Genomic DNA, 6,442 nt, shown 5'->3' with positions numbered 1-6,442 from the left:
GGGAGGAAGCTTCAGGGGAGATTGTGCAATGGAGACCATGCAGCTGTTGCATCTCCAATTTGCAGCTGGATTGCATGGCTTCAGGCCCCTGCCAATGGGTCCCAGGAAAGGAGCTTTTGTGGGGTGGGGTCTCTTTGCCCGTTCTTCTTTCTCCCCTCTCTCATCACCATACTGCATCTTTACCTCATTGTCCTCTCTGGAGATCCACCTCCTCTTGCTTGCTATACCAATTTCATTTCCTTCAATATAAAGGGGGGGGGGGCGTTTTCCACTGTCACCCCTCCTCCCCTTTCTAAAACCTCCCATTTCTTGAGATGCTCGTTTAGTCTGCTTGGAAACTTCTGGTCCATAGAGCAGGTTGCAGAGCAACCCCTGCCTTTGTTGGGATAAGAAAAAGGACGTGTTGGCTCTGCCTTTTTACCTCCTGCTCTCTGGGCTCTGCTGGGAAATTGCCCCCTCCCCATTTACTGGGAAAGTTGCTGAAGGAGGATCAGGATTAAAAGTTGGGGGTGAGTGGGGAGACAGTATCCCCCTCCCCACTACCTCATAAAGGCTCCCCCCCCCTTCACCTGCCATGAAGATTTGCATTGCAGGATCCTGGTGCGAATCAGCTGGGAGTCTCCTTCCCACAGCGGAGAGTCTGAATGGTGGTGGGAGGAGGGGTGGCTTTGAGTGCAAAGATAAAGATGGCAAGCTAGGAACCTTAACAGTGTCCTCTGGAGGCATAACCCACAGCAAAGGTCCTGGGTACCCCCCCCCAAAAAAAAGTTTCACCCCTGTGCACACTCTTACATTAGCCCATCTCCACATGGTCCTGCATCTGGGTATGCAATCCCATGGGTGGATTTAGCAGTGTGGCCCCTGCCTTGCTGCTCTCCTTATGGGCCTTTTCTTAAGCAAATTTGAGACACGCTCATGCTTTGTGTGTCGAACTTCAGTACACTGAATGAGGTAGAATGATGCATCAATTACTCAAATATAGGTGGTAATTGTGTTTTGCTGAATTTTAAACATCTCTGAATTTAAGCAGTGGGTTTCTGCAGCTGCACTTATTCCTCACATATTTGGGGAGATTACTGGAGCATGCATAAGGCCAAATGGACCCAGAAAGGCTGTGGGGCCAGACAACTCTGTGCTCATTGTCTTATCTAGATGACATACAGGAATCCTGTGGCTCTCCAGGAGTTGCTGGACTCTGGATTCCCATCAGGCCCAGTCAGCATGGCCAATGGTCAGGGATGGTGGGAGTTGTAGTCCTTCTACATGCTGAGGGACACAGATTAGACACCCTGATCTAGACAATTAATTTGGGTTGCCAAATTATGCAGACTAAATTGGCTCACAGTCTTCCTCAGATGTTCAGTATAAGACCAATGAAATTGGAAACATGTATTTTGAGTACTGAGACCAGTTTTAATGTTTTTTTAAAAAGATAACTCATTCCTAAAATTCACGATTTCCACCAACATCTCCCTTTGTTTTTCTTCACCTTTACATAGTAAAATGTTTTTTACTTTTCATTTAAACATTCAGAAGACAGCTGAGGAGGGAAAAACAACTGCCAATTTTTTTGAGGAAGAAATGGAATCCTTTTAAAATATAATTTTATAATGTTATATATTATGTGAACTTTGTAAGGAAATGGGTTTTGTGAAGCACTGTCCAAAATGAAAAGCAGTTGTCTGAAAATGCAGTCATTATATTCAGGATGGATTCTTCTAGCCTCAATTTAGAAAAATGTGACTGGCTTACTGTGTGCATAAATTTGCCTTGATTGAAAAACCACTTTTTTTGTAGAGAGCTACATACTTCAGTCTTTTGAAAGTGCATTTCCTTTACCCAATTCCCTTTTCTATAATAAACCAGGGAAACTATCTTGTTGAACCAAAGGTGAAATGTTCTGGAAGGTCTGCAAACGCCATCTTGGTAGTCAAGATAACCCCAAAACTAATTGGTAGGTGTTGTAAGAATGAGTTCATATATGTTTAAATTCACTTGCTTTGATATATGCTAATTGCCTTGCTTTGATGTTGTGCTTATCTGTGGACCCTCGAATGCTGGGCTCTTGGGCCAGAAAGGGGAGTTATCTGTAATAATAATAATAATAATTTATTATTTATACCCCGCCCATCTGGTTGGGTTTCCGCAGCCACACTGGGCGGCTCTCAACAGAATAATAATAATAAAGCAATGTCTTCTAAAAGTCAGAGAGTTGTTTCTTTCCTTGACATCTGATGGGAGGGCATTCCACAGGGCGGGTGCCACTACCGAGAAAGCCCTCTGCCTGGATCCCTGTAACTTTGCTTCTCAGTGTCCGGGCAGAACAATAGGAGTGGAGCTGCTCCTTCAGGTATACTGGACCAAGGCCATTTAGAGCTTTAAAGGTCAGCACCAGCACTTTGAATTGTGCTCGGAAACGTGCTGGGAGCCAATGTAGGTCTTTCAGGACTGGTGTTATATGGTCTCAGCGGCTACTCCCAGTCACCAGTCTAGCTGCTGCACTCTGGATTAGTTGTAGTTTCCGGGTCACCTTCAAAGGTGGCCCCACGCAGAGCGCATTGCAGTAGTCCAAGCGGGAGATAACTAAGGCATGCACCACTCTGGCGAGACAGTCTGCAGGCAGATAGGGTCTCAGCCTGCGTACCAGTTGGAGTTGGTAGACAGCTGCCCTGGATACAGAATTGACCTGCGCCTCCATGGACAGCTGTGAGTCCAAAATGACTCCCAGGCTGCACACCTGGTCCTTCAGGGCACAGTTACCCAATTCAGCTCCAAGGAGTCCCCCACACCTGCCTGCCCCCTGTCCCCCCAAAATAGTACTTCTGTCTTGTCAGGATTCAACCTCAAGCTGTTAGCCACCATCCATCCTCCAACCGCCTCCACACACTCACACAGGACATTCACCACCTTCACTGGTTCCAATTTAAAAGAGAGATAGAGCTGGGTATCATCCGCATACTGATGAACACTCAGCCCAAACCCCCTGATGATCTCTCCCAGCAGCTTCATATAGATGTTAACAAGCATGGGGGAGAGGACGGAACCCTAAAGCACTCCACAAGTGAGAGCCCAGGAGTCTGAACACTCATCCCCCACCACCACTTTCTGAACACGGCCCAGGAGGAAGTTTCAGGACCAACATATAACAGTGCTGCCAGCTCCCAACTCCTCTAGATGGTCCTGAAGGATGTAATGGTCAATGGTATCAAAGGCCTCTGAGAGATCCAGCAGAACTAGGAAACAGCTTTCACCTTTGTCCCTAACCCACTGGAGATCATCGACTAGCACAACCAAGGCAGTTTCAGTCCCATGATGAGGCTTGAATCCCAATTGGAAGGGATCCAAATGGTCCGCATCCTCCAGGCGTGCCTGGAGTTGTTCAGCAACCACCTGCTCAATCATCTTGCCCAAGAATAGTAGATTTGAGACAGAGTGATAGTTGACCATATTGGCTGGGTCCAAAGATTTTTTTTAAGAAGCGGTTTAATAACTGCCTCTTTCAGCGGGTCTGGGAAGGTTCCCTCACAGAGGGAAGCATTCGCCACCCTGCAGAGCCCACCCCTTCCCTGCTCACTTTTATGAGCCAGGATGGGCAAGGATCAAGGAGACAGGTGGCCTGTCCACATCCTCGGAGGTAACAGATTGGAATTGATCCCTTCCAACTGTAAGCTTTGGATAGTTGCTACGTATGGACTCAATGGTCAGGTGTATTGATGGGGGGGTCTGGCATGCTGATTTGTATATAAAGAATGTATAAATGTTTGCTTGGGTGTGGACAAGTCATAATGACCTCCCACTGTTGTGGTGTCTGTGGTGTCTTTGAACATTTTGGAAGTTGAACGGAATTCCGGAACATATTCCATTTGACTTCCAAGTCCTTTTTTCTTTAATTCCACCCCACCAATCCTCACAGGTTAAGAACGCCTCTTCTCACCCCAATTCTAAACTTAGTCACTACATAGCTCATTTGGCTTCTTGTCATTCCTAGGAATGTATGTATGTAGGAAGCTGAATTTGTCCTTCTCTGCTGTGAGGCTGGATGCAGAGCTGACACCTCTTTTTTCCTATGGATTGCTCAAGGTTGTTGAAACCAAAAGAGATCATAAAGGTAAAGGTAAAGGTACCCCTGCCCGTACGGGCCAGTCGTGACTGACTCTGGGGTTGCACACCCATCTCACTAAAGAGGCCGGGGGCCAGCGCTGTCCGGAGACACTTCCGGGTCACGTGGCCAGCGTGACGAAGCTGCTCTGGCGAGCCTGCACCAGCACAGCACACGGAAACGCCATTTACCTTCCCACTATAAAGCGGTACCTATTTATCTACTTGCACTTAAGGGTGCTTTCAAACTGCTAGGTGTGCAGGAGCTGGGACCGAACAACGGGAGCTCACCCCGCCGCGGGGATTTGAACCGCCGACCATATGATTGGCAAGTCCTAGGCGCTGAGGTTTTACCTCCAAAAAAGTGCATGAGTGGTAGCATGGCCAATGAGTTTCCTCCCAGGTCAGGAAGTTAAGTTTAATCTGCCCCATAAAGCTTCCTCATCCACCGTTCCATCCAAACTGAGAACTACCCTTCTCACGGTAATTGGACTCAAACCATTCCATTGCTTGTAGGTTTGTGCTCTGAGTAGCTGAACTGTTCAGTGCCATCACACCAACTCAGCCAGTTAAGGAAACTGCAAGCAATGAAACAATCTAACTTAGCATGGTCTATGCCCAGTATGAGGAGATGTTTCTGCAGTGCTCTTATTATTGCAGCTAATTGTTTGTAAATAATTGATTTAGGTTACATTAATTGTTTTGCATCTGTTAGGCTTAGATATAAAAATGCAATCTTAAATGTTTATTAGCTTACCCACTCTCTTTTCAAGTCTCAGCTGAACAAAAAGATAATTAGTCCTAGAAACAATTTCTGAAGGACTCCATTTAAGTAATTATTTTGTTGTGTCCTGGAATATGTTTGGTTTAACAAATGCTGTCCCCTAGAGTTTGCAATTTAATGGTATGCTTTGGGTAGGGAGAGGGGGAACTGTGTCCAAAGAGAGTAGAAGTTTCATTTTTTAAATACGAATTTATTTTCAACAAAATTATTCTTTTGCAGTCTAAAGGCTCCCCCCCCCCTTGTGTTTATATCACTTTAAAAATGTCTTGCCTATAAATAACTATAAAGGAACTGAGCTTCTTGATGGCTATGAGCACTGATCTTTACTTCACAATTCAATAAATGGAATGGATTTTGCTGGGTAAGCTCACTGTTAAATCTCATTTTAGAGTGAACCACCTACACATTTCATGTTGCAAGACCTTGAAACACAAACTCAGGATGATGTCCACATTTTTGAGAGGTGAAACATTAAAGCAGTTTGGAAGTAAGTGTTATAGAAAAACTCCAATGCTGCGATTCTGCTATTTTGCTTCCTCTCATGTAAAATACATGATAAGTGAACAAATGTTTGTTTGCTGCTTATATTTGTCAGCTGCAAGCCCTTTTTTAGATGTGCAAGGACCTCTAGAGGAATTTTTGCTAGTGTTTTTGAAAATCTTTTGGTTTTCCTTAGGCTAGGATGTACTTCACATTTTGCCTTGTATAAATTCACATTGTGCAATGTTCCACTGCTTATAATAAAGGTTTCAGGGAAAACACTTGTATCCACAACAAGGATCTTTGTTGAACTGAAACTTGGATAAGTGGCTTGTTGATCAAGTTAATGGTAGTTGCTATAGACTTGGTGCCCATATTCATGCCTTCATGAACTTGAAGACTCATGTCTAGCAGGGCCAACCCACCCATGAGGCAAGGTGAGGTGACAGCCTTGGATGGCAGAATCCACAGGGGCAGCAAATCCAGCATCCAAGGAATGTATCGTCTTCTGCTGCAGTGACAGCAATGTGCGCTCCCTGGAGGCAGCTCCCCATTGCAACCTTTAGAGCAGCCTCTCAGCAAATAGGTGGTGCTATTGGTCTCTTCTCACTCTTAAGGAGGAAACAGTGGGGTTGCCCTCAGGGTTTTCTGAGCTCTGCACCCACCCAACATGAGCCAGAGTGGGCCCCTTTGCTAAGCATAGTGATTTAATTCACTGAAATTGGGAGTGCTTAAACGCATTACTGTGTGTTTCATTCTGGAATGTTCCTCAGTAACTCTCATCTGTTTGGTTAACTCTGGTCACATGGGAGGTATCTTAATATATTCTCCATTTTGTTTTGTGTGTGAGTGACTTGACTGTAATGTCTGCATCTCCATGAACACTGAAGAAGAGACCGTGCTAGATAATTCTCTCTCTAAACACAGTAGAGGAGTGCTCATGCTTTTGTGTGAATGTATGTGACAGAAAGAAGTAGAAAAGTGGGTGTTCTCCGAAGCAGTAAGGAGAGGTCTGCTGGAAGGAGAACATGGAAACCTTTCTGAAGGAATTGCATGGCTGGGCTGGGTCATGTGCAGAAG

The sequence above is a fragment of the Podarcis erhardii genome, assembly GCF_964252035.2.
Source record: "Podarcis erhardii genome assembly, chromosome: 10".
Classification (NCBI taxonomy): domain Eukaryota; kingdom Metazoa; phylum Chordata; class Lepidosauria; order Squamata; family Lacertidae; genus Podarcis; species Podarcis erhardii.
The sequence above is the reverse complement of the archived record's forward strand: the minus strand, read 5'-3'. Positions refer to the sequence as shown.